The following is a 16,954-nucleotide window of genomic DNA, read 5'->3' as shown; positions in this document are numbered from 1 at the left end:
ATGCTATTAAGAAAAAAATCAAGTTTTAAATCAGAAACATAAAAAACACTGACAAAAAATTTGAAACACTTTGGAACAATTTAAAAGAAAAATAGAGATGATTGTGAATTGGATTGTATCTGAATATCAAGAAGGAAAACAGTTTTAGCAAAGAAATAGAACTTTAGAAAAAATTTAATAATATTAAAAGATATAAATTTATATTATCGTGATTCCAGAAAAGGAAAAAATATAAAATAATATTGGATTTGAAAAACAGCTTTCAAAATAAAAATGAACTAATTTCACAATGATTAACAAGTACATAAACATAAATTTAGATTTAAAAAAAATGAAAAAAAGATAACCACAAAGAATTTGTGCTTATGAAACAGAAATCAAAGATTTAAAAGATATATAAAAATGATATAATGAAACTCATTATTCTGTATCCTAATTAAAAACTAATAAAGATGAGGGAATATGAGTGGTATTTGGAAGAGAAAAATATGCAATTGAAATGGTCTTTAAACCTTGCATAAATCATATACTCAGTCATATATATTTTCTTGCTTTCTAGAAGTAAAAATAAATGGGATGCATTTTAGCTATGTGGTTATAATTAGTCATCCTATAATTTCTGCCACATTTTATTTTCTAATTCATAAAATTTTAATGACAGAGCCTATCAAAAGGGGTTACCTAAATTACATAGGAGTGATAAGCCCAGAGAAATTTTTGCCAATATAGCAACACTCAAAGGAAAAACACCATTTCATTAATATGAAGATCAATGAAGTTCTGTAGGACTCCATGACTAAAATGTTCAACCTTTGTCTTATGGCTTCTAGCCATTGTTGCAACAATGAGTCATAATTATCTATGCAGATAATTAACCTCATGCCTTGCTATAATTCCCCATAATTATTACTTGTTTCATAAAGCAGGAGGCTTTTTAAATAATAATTGGGCCACAAACACCTTGAGATTTACTACCTGAGATTTGTGCTAATTCCTATAATATGGAAAGTCTTACCTGCTATATTTAACAATATTCTGATATTTTGTGATCAAAGAATATGTAGAAAGGTAGAAAATGCAATGAGATTTCTTCTCTGATTAAATATGTGGTTTAGAACAAGTGACTTAAAAGCAAGGAGTTATTTTACCATTTACAAGCAAAATAAGTATCAAAAATTTTCATACCTTGAGAACGTCTTGCTCAAATAAATCAGAATACATAAAATGAAGTGCTCACTAGGGATACCAGCATAGTAAATGCAAAGTTTATAAATTCATTTAAATAACTCATGATAAATGCATATACAACTTCTTAAGTAAAAATTATCTTTCCTTTAGAACTCTATGTCATCGTTATCCCATGTCGTTGTCAAATACTACTTTTATCAAAGCAGTAAAGGCAGGAGAATCCTATGCTGTAGACAAAGAAACTTAAACAAGGCAGCAAAATTGGTGAAGGTAATGAGAAAGCCATGCAGAGTTTTATACTCATGTTTGGTGATGTTAGCTATTCTGGAGAATATTCCAGAGCCAGAATGAGAACAAAGACTGATCTAATAGGTCCTGAGATATGTGCTAATTCCACTTGTCTCTCAGCCCCTACACCATGTATTTAGTGAAGCCTTTCCAAACAGGGTCAAACAGAACTTAGAAAAACTTTCAACAGAAAACACATATATTTGGGTTGATCATTTAACTTGGTCACAACATAAAGCTTTTGTAATCTGCAAATTATTAACACCAAACCAAATAATTTTGATTGAGTTTCTTATTTGAAGCATTCTTAGTGTCAAACATAAAAATACTTAAATGGTTAGCTGATCAAGCAATATATCAATAGATTACTTTGTGTATGTGTGATTATGTTCAAGACACAATCGTATAAGCTGCATGATACCTGAGTTACAATTTTGACCTTGAATTTACAATTGAAAAAGACTTAAGTGAGACTTTTGCTTAAACTTTCAATCTGCTCATTGTAATCCTCTGTGTTATCCTCTGTGTAATACTATGTGATATAACCCAGCTATACAACCCCTTCTCATATATACAAAGGGTTAGACATCCTAGACATGATACTCCACAGACACTTGCTTAGACATGTCCATTTCCACTCTAATGAAAACAATTAGGAAATGGAAGCAACCTAAAAGTTCCTTCAGTTAATGAACAGATATCGAAAGCATGGTACATATCTACTATGGAATTCTATTCAGATGCAAAAAATAAAATCTTGAAATTTGAAAGCAAATGTGTAGAATTTGTTTTCATATTTCAAGACTTTTTTGCATCTGAATAGAATCATACTTAGTGAGGTAAACTAGACCTAGTGAGAGAAATGTTGCATTTATCTTTTGCATGTAAATTCTAGCTCTCAATCTCTAGATATATGTAACCTAGAGTAATCACGGGAACCAGGAAAGTCAAAAGTAGCCTTGTAGGTTGGTGGTCTGGGTAAGAGGAGAGGGACAGTAGACATGGATCCTATGAATGGGGAAATCGAATAAATGAGGAAAGATTTTTTTCAGGGGAGAGAACAGGCAATCCAGGGGAGATGGAGGATTCATGAAGGACATTAAGGATGATTGAAAAAGCAATAGAAAAACAAATTGGTCTAATACTTAAATAAAATACACACATCTAGAATATATCAGTGTAGGCATATTTGTATGTAAATAATATAAATGAAGTTCTGTCACTTGTGGTGATAATGCCCCCACCAAAGTGCCATAGACTACCTAAAGAAAACTCCAGAGCCAGGGGAATCTTTCTTCCAGTCATTTATCAAATAAGTTAAAGAGAACCTCCCCCCCCCAAAAAAGGCAATTGTTGCTGACCTTGGCTGCTTCCCCAAATGTGAAGGTAAGTTGAAGGCACCACACACTTAGGAAACAAGACTTGGAGGAGTTGGGCTAATACTGACCTGGAAGTCTCCTCCTAGATCTTGTAGCAGTTGAAGATGCTCTTCCAGATGTCAAGGGAGGAAAGCAATTGACATTCCTACTCAGTTATAGTCTATAGACCACAACAATGACTACCCTGACAAGACATAGCCCAGGGGGCAATAGTGAAACATATCTTTAAGATAACTGACAACCATTTGATCAGACTTAAGACCAGGTCAATATTAAAAAAAACGATGTTAGGCTCTATGAACCTAGGCAACTGTAAGTGACTGGAAGACCTGATAGGAGAATCAACTACTGTCAGTTTCCTGAAGCAATATGGTTTGGTTTTCTAAATATTTATCTTTGTTCACAGATGTAAATGTTGTTAGTGCACTTCAGCAATGAAGCTTCTTTTTGTTTTCACCAGATGGACACTGTTACAGAGATCCATTACTAGTCAAATACAGCTAACGAATGACTATGGGGTTCCCATTCTCCACAGATACATCCACAACACTACCCCACATCTAAGGCCCAGGGTACATTTGGAAGAACAGAACAGTAAGACAGGAAGAGCCTTAAGACTAGGAAATCTGCAGAGACAATGTCTTCTATACATGGCAGAGAGCTGCACCCATGGAATCTTAACAATATTGTCCTCTAAACAAGATGTACATAATGACAGAACCCACTGACATACCAATATGGATCGTGAAAATCAAATAAGGCCCCATCCCTAGATGAGAACCTAAGTGGTGGCTAATGGCTGCTTGGAAAGGGAGAATTGCTTTTCTCTCTATGATTGACAAATTTGCAGATAAGCAATCCAGCTCTCATAACTCAGCCCTTATACCCCTGATATGCATGTGTAACAACAATAAAAGAACAGTTTATAAAGTTGATATTAAATTGGGGGAACACAGGAGGACATGGAAGTGTGGGTTAGAAATAATGTAAATTTGATATTGATTCTATGAAATTCTAAATAAGTGAGAATAAAAAAAGAAGAATTGTGGTTCCTTACTGTTGGTAACATAGATACAAACTTTTTTATTATAAAATGTTTGCCTAAGTAAAATATTAAGCATCTACTCTAGCAGGTACTAAGCTGATATATTTGAACAAGGCTGAAATTATTTTTGTTCGTGTCTTTAGACAGGTTATTACAAGGCATAAGGGCAGGGAATTTGGACTGCTCTTCAGTATCGAGAGGGAGGGGGAATGGAGTGGGGGGAGGAGAAGAGGAGTGGGGATAGGGGGAGGGAAGTGGGGGGAGGGGGCAATATTTGGGAGGAGGGGAGGGAAATGGGAAACGGGGAGCAGGTGGAAATTTTAATTAAAATAGAATAAAAAAAAATTAAAATAAAAAAAAAAAAAGGAAAATTAGTAAGAGGGACCTGGAGAGATGAGTCAGCAAATAAGATTACTTGTTGTTCTTCCTGAGGCTGGTTTGATTCCCAGAACCCACATAGTGATACATAATCCTCTGTAACTCCAGTTCCAGGGGCACCCTCTTCTGGCCTATGCTGGTACCAGTCATACATGTGGTATACAGCCATACATGCAAACAAAACACCCACACACATAACATTAGTAGTACAAAACGGTGGACAAGAGATTAAACTTTAAGCTATTAACATGGCTTTTAATCACTTATGCTTCCTTAGCTATCCCAAATTTCTGTCTGTCTGTCCAATATATTTTTGGTTTTAATTGAAGCCAAACTACTTATAACTTCAAAAGATAATGTACCTTTTACACTTCTGTTTCTTTGTTTCCGTTGTGTTGATCTTTGGAGTAATTTCCATTTGTCTTTTAAGGCATGTTTAGGGTATATTCTCCTATGAAACTTTATTAGTACTAGAAGGACTGCATGCATTTCTATAACTCTGACTCATATCTATGTTTTAGTTACCTTTTTATGTCCTTCAGAGTAGGATTAAGTGTTACTGATTCACCATGAATGGCATATTATAGATGATCTACAAATGTTTGAGTATCCAAATTTGAACCAGAGGAAGATGAATATTACAAGTGAGTAAAGTAATTAGAAAAGTTTGGGAGATAAAATTTCACCATGCAAAAAAAAAAAAATTCACCATGCACACACACAAAAATTTACCCTCCCACTCTGATCAAAGTGATAAATACATTTTACTTTTAGAGATTAACTCTCCTGATGATAAAATGTGTAGATCATACTCTATATACAACTGTATTACTGGTTACTCTATACACAACTATATAACTATACGATGGATAATTAGTGAGATATTGAATATCTGCAGCTCTGAGTACTCTAAATTATCCTGGACAATTATGCTGATGGCAACCATCTTTTAGCTTATGACACAAAGGGGATTTAAATTTCATGATGAAGAAAAGTTTTATAAAAGGAAGAATTATTGTAAAATCACCTTCCATGTGTCTTCAAGATTAATGGAATTATGTACAGTATATGCCCAATGGTACCTCAGCTATGTGAAAGAAACTGACATTTTTGAAGTTTATTTTGTGTACTACACAGTACATTGTTAGATGAATTCTCTGTTAGTTAGAAGCAAAATTGGATTTACTGCAAATGGTGCAATGTTAAGTAGGGATGAGATTATATACATACATATATACATATACATACATACATACATGCATACATATAAAAACATCAAGATCCTGGTATAGATCAAAATCTACCAAACAAATACAATTGAATTCAGGTATTCTCATCATAAAATAAGTCTAGAATGCATGGAAACCACATCAAATTTCTTAGCTTCAGTTACTCTGGGTTTTCTGGAGTTCTGTAGAAAGAAAATAGGAAATTTATTTCATTGCATGTTACATTTAATAATTTCTTTTGCCTGAATATGAAGCTCCAAATCAAAAGGACTCCTCAATTTAAGGTATTATGTAACATCAAAAGGATTGAGGGTAAGCAGATAAAAATACTGCATGATATTACATCATTATATCAATTTCAATGTTTCACAAAGAGAAATTATTAAATGTAAGACGCACATATCCTTTGAAAAGAATACTTAAAACAGCAAGCATCATTATAGTCAGTAGACCACAAAAACTCATGGCATTCAACCTTACATGGTTTTAGATTTATAACTTTAAAATTTACATCTGTGCTTCAATTACAATCCATTTCAGTACAACTTTTGGTCTCAGAGTACCTTATATTCAATTATATATGTCTTCCTTATTTAATAGTTTATGAAACTACTCACAATTTATAGGCAATCCATTTTTGCTAAAGATATAGTATAAACGAGATACATATTCTCAAAAAACATTCTTACTTGAAAAGCACGAGCAGTCGAGAATTAGAGGTGAAAGTGAGAATACAAAGAGCTAAGTAATTTAAAAAGAGAAGCAAAATAAATAGCAAAACAAATTTAGCTTTATACACAGGTCACTGGCATCAGATTTTGGAGGAATTTAATGGAAGACTAGATGCAAGATTTAAATATGAGGACAGATTTAAATATTAGTTTACACAGGACAGAGATTATTTTTACTGAAGCACAGTCTGTGTTTTCTCATACTGCTTTAAAAATCAATACTCCATTTGTAGGCTTGAAAGTATCTAATTTAGTGCATGTTAGGTATCAATGTTTATTTTAGCTAAAAGACTTCCACACGGTGGCAGTAAGTAGCTACTGCATTGGAGGGAAAGAACTGGCAAGCATTTTGTAGCCCCCTTCAATGGAAGTCTCTGCTGTACCAAGTTAAGTGACTGATAAGACTATATTCTACAGAATTCAGAATCACGGTGGAAAATCCATCTTCAAGTTGCCCTCTGAGACCATCCACTGAAATACAAGTTACAACTCTTATTATACAGCAAAACCATCTGGCCAGCACCGTGAGGATTTTAAAACACTTATGCTATCTGGCAGTGCCTAGCTTCCAGTCATGCTGTAGATCAATCTGTGCAGAGCTCTTGTGCTCTGATCTTATGTTTACAGTGCTTTAACCTAGCTTTATGCTTCTCATGATTTGCAACCTTTCTTCTTTTCTTCACAAGACTAAATTCTACTCTTCATACAAGTAGTTATAAGGACGACTATTCTTTCTAATCTCTATTAGGTATTTCTTAGATGAACCCCTGTGTAAATATATACTCACCCCATAGTCTAAAATCCATTAGTTGACATATTCCTAATACGGTAAATTATTTGACTATGAAAAATGAAATCTAAGCTCTCTCAACATCCATGACAGGTTCTTACTATTTTTTTTTATTTTAGTATTTACTTATTTATTTATTTTGTAGGCTGGGAGAGAAGAGGTGGTATCCGTAACACAGTGTATGTGATATCAGAGGACAACTAAGTTGCAGGAACTAGTTCTCTTTTTCCACCACATGTATTAAACTCAGGTCCCCAGGCTTGGCAAAAAGCATCGTTATCAGCTGCTCTTTCACTAGCCATGATCATAGCTTTGATGCAAAAACTGTGAACTTCAATCTGCTTGTTTATTTCTTTCTTTGTCTTTTGTGACAGGGTCTCATTAAATAACCCAGGTTTGCTTATGACTTGTGATCTTCTAGACTCTCAGTATCTTAAGTATTCAGATTATAGACATGAGCCACCACCTCCTGAACTTAAATGGTCTTAAATCAATTTTATTTTGAAGTATGATTTAGTTTAATGCCACCAATAATTATTTCATTGTAGTATTTATAACAACCTACCTTTGAGCAATGGTTTGTCTTAGTAGCACTTACTCTGTAGCTTCATCTGGCCTCAAAATTTTAGTACTCTCTTGTCTCAGCCATGTGGGTACTGAGATTGCATGCATGACCCATCACATTCATCTTCATATCATTTGTTTAATAAATCTCTTTAGCCAGACTCCTGATTTTGTAATAACTATTGAATTTATTATCCTGTTTATTCAATGCTCCATTATTAACTCTAACCATAGTACCTGACACATGGGAAACAGAAGTTTGTTAAATGGCAGAAACTTTTGTTAAATAATTAAATCATTGAAAATATACTTCTCAATGAAGAAATCAAGAGTCAATGTAAGAGATAAAGTTATGATGATTATCTGATAATTTAATAAAATAATTATAAATATTTCAAATAATTGATGTTTCATTTCAGAATAAGATGGGCATTTATGTGTCTCTTATACTTTAATCAGCCTTTTAAAGGTACATTCATCATGGTTCTCTAGCAAACTTGCAATTCCCTGAAGATTATGGAGTATAAGTGATCAACAGTTTGCTTAATTAGTTTTGAGTGGGCCTAAAATTCAGTCCATTGATTTTAGCAAAACTTTTTCTAGATATTAAAAATGCATAAAATCTTTTTGAAGTTATACAGATATCTGTATTTTTCACTTATTTGAAAACATTATTTTTGGGGATGTCGTTTTGTGTGCACTCCAGAGTAACACAGTTAACAGTCTCTAGAAAATGATGAAGTCATAATGGTTTGACACTCAAGCATGGAAATGGCACCTTCATAAAAGACTTAAAGGTGTATGCTGCTGCTTTGTCTTTCTGTTGTGTTCCATGTTTAGAGATGCAATCACCTTTTTGTCATGTGAAGACATAACAGCAGCGAGACTAGGACTTTACTGAAGCTTACAACACCTTGATAATAGATTTTCTAGACCCTGAGAATTGACTGGCTAGTTATAGGTATTATGTTAACATAGCAAAAAGGCATGCAGACAAATATTGATGATGAGAAGTGAGTTGCTGCTATAATATAGTCTTTAAATTTGGGAGAGGTCATAAATTGTTATTCTGGTGATGTGGGAGTGACTTCTTTCTAGTCTGTTAATTTCATTGGTTAAATAAAGAAACTGCCTTGGTCCTTTTGATAGGACAGCAGCTAGATAGGCAGAGTAGACAGAACAGAATGCTGGGAGAAAGAAGCCGAGTCAGGCAGTCGCCATGATTCTCCTACTCCAGACAGACGCAGGTTAAGATCTTTCCTGGTAAGCCGCCTTGTGGTGTTACAGAGATTATTAGAAATGGGTTAGATCAATATGTAAGAGCTAGCCAATAAGAGGCTGGAACTAATGGGCCAGGTAGTGTTTAAAAGAATACAGTTTCCGTGTAATTATTTCGGGTAAAGCTAACCATGAGGGCGGCTGGGCACTGGGAACACAGCCCGCAGCTCCTACTACATTCTGGTTATAGTTCAGATAAAGAGGAAAGACAATGGAGGAAACACCTTCTTCCCAGATATTACCTATGTTATCACCAACAGAATGTCCATGCAAACAAATGATAAAGACAATTGTTATTGGGTGTTAGCTAAGAGAGACAAGACATTGGAAACTAGAGGAAAAAGTATCTTTTGTTATAAAGTAACAAAGGCCCTGCTTTCTATGTGCCCAAGTGCTCTGTGAGAGACAGAATGTTTAAGGGATGGTTAGAATACTTTGTGGGAGAAGCACATCACCAAAAATTTGAAGACGTTGTATGTACTCTCTCAGCAGCTTATTTAAATAAATGAAAAAGAGAGGAACATTTTAAAGCTGTAATCTATCATAAATAGGAAAGCAAAAGTTCAAGATTCTGAACATTCTTGGCATAGTTAGATGTTAATATTAACACAGTATGTTAGGGGAAGCATCGGGGCTGGTTAATATGGGTAGAAAGAAGCCAGATGCTTGAAAGACAATGGAAAAACTCCTCATAGACATTTCAGAAACCTCTGATGCCTGCGCTGACATCACAGGCCAGAAGTGCCAGAGGACTGAGAGTGAAATGATTTTCAGGGTACCCATGAAACAAAGCTCATGGCCCAGAGTTGCTGTGAATTTCTACTCTACATATTCTACTAAAATGTCCCGTGGATGCTTATATATGAGTTAAAAGAGCTCAGATGGGACTTTCATTACTAATACAGAGGGCAAGCAGGTGCAAGCTGAAGGCCACATGCATCCATATGTGGCCAAGAACACCTTTAATATGGCTCAACACAAAATTGTAAACTTACTTAAAATGGCATTCATTGGTGCTAAATCTGTGGATAAAGAGAATGACAAGTGGTAAGTGTGGTTGCCTACACATAGACTTTTAATTTGCCCTTTGGTGTGGGACCATATCATCTGCTTAACCTACCATCACATTCATGAAACACATTATTCATTCAGCTCCACACACCACCAGCTTGGATGATTTCCCTCAATATGAATCATGCCTGGTCTCTTTCTGTGTCTTTTCAGATGGTCTTTAAATAAGACTTTAGACTTGAAAATTTTTAATTGATCCTGGCACAAGTCTTAGAACTCAGATGGAATCAATATGCTTTGTTTGTAAGAAGGATATATATGTGGTGGTTTATTAATAGACTGCTCTAGTCTGAAGCTGATCTCTAAAATTCAGGTTGAAATCTAATTCTAAATCATAAATTTTAAGAGGTAGAACCTTTAAGAGATCATATACAGAAATTTTGCCTTTATGGATGAGATCATCATTTTTATAGAAGTGTTGGAAAGAATGAATTCACTTCCTTTTGTCTTCCTGCCTTCTGTCACATCAAGATAAAATAATCACACCTCTGCCATGTGAGAAGGTGGTAATAGGCATCATGTTGGAAACACAGTGAGCCTTCATCAGATACTGAACCTGCCAGTTCTTTGATCTGGGATTTCCCAGTCTACAGGATGGGAAATAATGAATTTATGCTCTCATAAATAACTCAATTTCAGGTAGTTTGTTACAGTAGTCCAAAGGAACAAAGACACTTGAATAGAAAGAAAGTATTCATATAATAATTTGCTGAATAAAATATCTTTTTCTTTTATCTTGGAAATATGAGCAAGGTAACATCCCACCTAACTTACTTTAGTAAATATTTAGACATTCTTTTATGTTCTAATATTCATATTTATTTGTGTTACATATTATCAGAGGCTGTGAAGAGTGAATGCCTAGGATATAGAACTCTGTTTTATTAAGATACAGAAAGGAGAGTTCGAACAAATCCTGCTGAACTCTGGGCAATGGAAGAAGGTCTGTGATGGCAGTCCTTCTGTCTCTAAAAACTACATCAGAAATTTAGTTCCAAGAAATCTGTAAGAAGCTAACATTGCTCTTTCCAGAGCCTGCCAGACTAGGAGAAGCAAACTCAGAGGATCGGAGTGAAGATAATCATGAGGCAGAAGATCTGGAGCACAGCTTGTGGGTAGAAGCAGGAGGACACTGAAGAAACCACAGGGGAGCTGTACGCATGCGTCTCAGGTCCAGGTCTCTCACAAGCTGAAGGACAACCGTTTGTATTTGGACCAACTTCAAATCACATAGCTTTGGTTTTTATGCAGCTTCCCCAAATATTATTTCTAGGCTTATCTTTTTGATAATCCAGAAAAAAATCTTCCAAAACTTAGTGAACATAGTAGTTTCTTGCTTAATATTCCATTGCTTTTCTCTCCCCATTGTAAGGCAAGAACCATGCTTTCAAATTTGTTATTATTCACCTCAAAAGCCCAAATGAATCCCCATGGTACCTCAGTTCCCCATAACCACCTGTGACTGAGGTCCATGAGAAAACGGTGCTTATTTGTTGCTAGAGAGTGAGTACAATCTTTTTGAAGGCTGATAGGCACAAATATTGTTAACACAATATACTGCTTCCCCTCTGAGCACATTGGCAGGTTTTTAATTGGACATTGTAATATATTAGGCTTTGACTAAACAATTACCTGAGTACATGCACTAGTTTTTGAAATAAACTGTATTTCTGAATTCTTCACAAAGCAATCTGGATAGTAGTCAATGGAGTTTAAGAATGGAGAACACTCACAACAACTGTTAGAAAAGAATCTTTCATGGTAAGGGTAGAATTATTGTCTTCGTAAGAAGAGGTAGAAACAACGAAGGACACAGTAAGGTAGCCAAGTCCAGAACACCAGCTGCCATTGGGAAAGGCACCTAACACACAACTTCTTCCATGCTGGAACTTTAAACTTCATGCTTGTCTTCCCTCAGTTTACCAAATGTTTCTTACATAATTTATGCTGTCTTCAAATAAATATTACTGATCCCAAAATAAAGATGGTTTAAGGGAAAATGTAACAACTGCCAAGATATCTTTAAACTAGTGTTTAATGTTACAGTTGTCATTATACTAAAACCTCAAGGACTTACTGGTTAATGGATAAATATTTTAATGGGTAAGTCTCATTCTTCAGTATAACTCCTGTTTCTGTTGCTGACACTCTTATTTCTGCCACAGCTGACTGAGGTGTGATTCAAATGGGAAGTACTCAAAATCTATATTGTTATTATCACAGCCTGTCATATGGAAACATCTCAACAACCAAATATTTAAATGATTAGGAGGAATAAACTTCAAATTTTGCTACCTTTTCTCAATTTACCAAAGACTTATTTCTTGAGTAGACCACACTAGTCTGTGGGAAACTAGTTAGGCTATAATCCAGATGTAGGTGATCTAGGTGAATCCTAAATGAATACATATTTTCCACATTTACAAATTTTATCCATGTTCCAGAATGCAACCAATTGAGTATGCCTTTAATCACAAAGCCTCTAATATCGTTTTGTTTCCTCTCATTGGGTTTTGACTACTCAAAGTATATTTCCTCTCTGAGTCACTCAATGTCATCCCTGAAGTGTTTTTGATCACGTCAATTTTTGTGTTTTACCTCATTTTGGTTCATGATTTAACTACGTAGGAGTGGAGTCATTTTCTTAGCATTGTCTATATTTGCTGAAAATGAGGTCCTGAAGTTCACTGGCTCTTGAATCTCAACAATGGCCAAAAGGAAATCTATGAGTAACAGAATAATGTTCTAATAAAATAACTTAGCTGTTTTATTGTCAACTGGGGAACTGTGTATGCCTATTCTGCTGACCCATTTTACCAAAAATAATAATAATAATAATAATAATAATAATAATAAGACAGGAAAAAACACTTTGCAGTCTGTAACTCTCATTTAATTTACCATTTGTTATGAATGAGCGCAACTGTTCAACATCCAAAGGGCCTTTGGAGTGTCTTGTGACAAAAAAGCTCATCCCTAAGTTCTCTTTGTTCAAGGAAAAGCACACTTTAGGGCTGCTCCTTTTGAGTCATTATGGTATCAAGTTGATATTGTTGTTGTATGAATCAATGAAGAATAGTTTGATAATGGATGCACTCAAAGGAGATATTTGCATAATACTGTTTTTGTTGTGTTGATGTGAAAAGCTCTGAACCCCTTTCATTACAGCTATTTTTATACAGAGTATTGTAAATCATAAACATGCAAAAATGCATTTCCCCCTACATTTAAATTTCACCACATCTCAAGAGTGTTAGGATATTTTAATGTGGAAAAATTAAAAATGAACCAGAATGGCTAGTGGTGACTTTTGAAAGTATTCGAAGATCAGAATTACTCTTACTTTGCAAAACACTATTTTGGGAAAAAAATAACAGTTAAAAGTTCTGAGTATCTTAGTGGGTGGGTACGTCCCTCACGGTCCTGACTTCCTTGCTCATGTTCTCCCTCCTTCTGCTCCTCATTGGGACCTTGAGAGCTCCTTCGGGTGCTCCAATGTGGGACTCTGTCTCTATCTCCATCCATCGCCAGATGAAGGTTCTATGGTGAAATGCAAGATATTCATCAGTATGGCTATAAGATAGGACCATTTCAGGTTCCCTATCCTCAGCTGCCCAAGGAACTAACTGGGGACAATGCCCTGGGCACCTGGGAGCCCCTCTAGGTTCAAGTCTCTTGCCAACCCTAAGATGGCTCCCTTAATTAAGATATGTGCTTCCCTGCTCTCCTATTCACCCTTCCTTTATCCCAATCATCCCGTTTCCCCAAGTTCCCCCATCCTCCCCTTCTCACTTTTCTCTCCCCATCTCCCCCTACCCCCATCTCACCCCACCCCCAAGATCCCAATTTTTTGTCCGGCAATCTTGTCTACTTACCTTATCCAGGAGGATAACTATATGTTTTTCTTTGGGTTCACCAGCTGATCTATTGGGAGATCACCAAAACCAGCTGGATTGTGAATGAAAAAGAATAGGATAAAACCGGACTCTCTGAACATGGAGGACAATGATGGTTGATGAGAAGCCAAGGACAATGGCACTGGGTTTTGAGCCTACTTCATGTTCTGGCTTTGTGGGAGCCTAGCCAGTTTGGATGCTCACCTTCCTAGACCTGGATGGAGGGGGGAGGACCTTGGACTTTCCACAGGGCAGGGAACCCTGACTGCTCTTAGGACTGGAGAGGGAGGGGGAGAGGAGTTGGGGAAGGGAGAAGGAGGGGGAGGAGGGGGAGGGAAATAGGAGGAGCCTGGGAGGCGGCGGAAATTTTTTTTTCAATAAAAAAAAAAGAGAGGCTAATACAAATATGCCTCAAAAAAAGTTCTGAGTATCTTGACAGTACAGTATTAATTTTTCAGACAATAAAATTTAAATATCAGTTTAATATTTTCATTTATCTTAAAAACTGAGTAGAAAAGAAATAAACTTAGGCAAGTACATCTCAAATTATGAAATCTGATTTTAAAGCAAAAACTAAGTCATATTTTTTAACAAGCCATTTAATCTCTCTGAACATGATTTTCTGCATCTGTAAACATTTAAATTTACTGAAGCAACTCAAAATTCAGTGAGAGGGCATGTGAGAAAGAATTTTGTAGAATATAAATTGAAATTACTATCTACATGCTATTCATTAACTGATTGTATACCAACATAAAATCTACAATTATTTTCCCATTTTAAACAATTCAACAAAATTAATTATTATCATATCGTAGGTTGTGACTTCTTGTCTGATACACAAACACACACACAAATAAACAAACACACACACATATGGTCTCATGTCTTTGTGTTTCAAGTGCTCGCATTAGAGATTTACAGGTAATCATCAATATACCAGGATCCACGGTATAGTTGTGCATGTATGTGTTGATGTGTGTGTGTGTTTAGGCACATATTTGTAGGGGTAAATTTTCATGAGGCTAGAGTATGTCTGGTGTAGATCCATAGGTCTTGTCTACCTTTTTATTTTAGTTTTTTTTTTGAGACATGCTCTATTATTAAGACATGAGCTAGTCAAAAATGCTACAATGGATGGCCAGTGAGGCTCAGAGATCTGTCTGGCTTATCTTCCCTTGTGCTTGAATTACAGAGCTCATACCATCAAGCATAGACCTTATGAGTGTGCAGATATTAGACTGAGGTCTGCATAATTGTGTGACAAGTACTTTACCGAGCTGCCTTCCTAGTGCTCACTATTAATTATTGATTGTTTAAAGTATGTCTTACCTTTTCATATATAACATAGTATTTGAAGACTCCAAATTTCTTAACACAACAGTATTCTGTACTTGTTAGCAAAATTGTGACAGCATTTGAAGTCTTAAAATAACTGTGGTAGTAAAAGAAGAATACTCTGTTTATGAAGGTAGATTGATTTTTGCCATTAAATATTTTAACCTGTCACTGAAGCGACAATTTTTGGAAATGGCACTTTAAAATGCTTGTCTTACTCATCAATTTCTCAGAATAATTTTGGTATTTCTAAGACAATTGCAAAGAAAATACATGAATAATTGCATATGTAGCTGTTGATGATAAGGGTTGTACTTGGACATGTAATGTCAGGGAGTGACACCTCTCCCCTCAGCTACACAAATTCAAAGACTTCAGACATATCTACACATCCTTCTCTCAAAGGTGTTGTGTTTTTGATTCATAAATTGATACTTAGAGAAATCATGCCTAAAGAACCAAATCCCCATGTGCTGAATTTGTGCACCAATTTGGGAATAATTACGTTCTTATTTTGTTAAGTTCTCCAATCTAGGAAAATTATTCTTCCTTCTTTTTATTTGAATTCCTTTAAATAATTATCATAAAACTATTGTCTCCAATTAATAAAGTTTTCCAACAAAGTTTATTTTTTATAGGCTAATATTATTTTTTATATCCTTGGGTTGGTACTATGTGGAAAATGAATGTTTTTGAAATTGGTAAAAATCTATCAATGACTAGTGTTCATCAATTGTATATTCTTACAACTTATTTGCATTTTCTGCTAATATATAAATAAGTGCTGATAAGCCAGATTCAAGCCTAGGTTTTATCAGTTATTTTTTTCTTGCTTCTTAAATATTTTAAAATTATATTATTGACTATACAAATTTGTAGAATTCTACCTTCATTTTAGGTTAAAAGTTATTACTTCCACAAGTCTCTTGATATCTAGAAATGTCAATTGCTTCAACTTTTACTTTGATCTCAATAAAAATAGATTAATAATTTTTGATATAGTTAGCACATTTTAAAGTTATTTTGTATTCAACTTTATGCATCTCCTCTTTAAAAATGTGACATTTTAAGATTTATCATTTTAAGGCTTATAATCTTAGTTTGCACTTAGTAACTTTCCTTTATAGAAATATAATCATATATACAAGTACACTTATTAAGTACAGTTTCATGTTATAGGTCTTTAAGTTTTACTATTGGTACATTTTTCTCTTCTTTAAATGCCATGTGGTTTCACTCTAACATGTTTTCTTTATTAACATTTATGTAGAATATTTCCTGTTTTTAGGTGTTACTCTTAAGATGTATATTTGAATTAGTATATTGAATTCAAAGGAAATGTGGCTTCATAATTTTCCTGGCAATTTGAGAAACTCAAGGGACTTTTTTCTCCTTTTTATGTTTTGATGACATGGATTGTCAAAATCTCACAAGCAATTATTTCTATCTCAGAAAATTAAACAGAAGTTACATAGTTTTTTCATTTCTGTCTTCATACAGTATTGTTTCTATAAATTGATCAATTTAGTTGTGCTCAGTAACTCTGACGTTAAGACCAACATTGTTGAACTGCCTAGACTGTAGCATATAAGCCAAGCTAATAAAACAACTTTTAAATACACTCTATCAGTTCTGTTTCTCACCAGAACCCTAATACATTGGTGAAAAGAAAACCAGCAGTGCAGAGTAAAAAGATTGGTTAATAGCAGAAGAAAATATTGCTATACTGAATTATATTAAAATGAATAGAATACATATTTTAAAATATGTACATGGAAA

Source organism: Chionomys nivalis, chromosome 11, assembly GCF_950005125.1.
Source record: "Chionomys nivalis chromosome 11, mChiNiv1.1, whole genome shotgun sequence".
NCBI classification, from domain to species: Eukaryota; Metazoa; Chordata; class Mammalia; order Rodentia; family Cricetidae; genus Chionomys; species Chionomys nivalis.
This window is presented reverse-complemented; position numbering follows the sequence as displayed.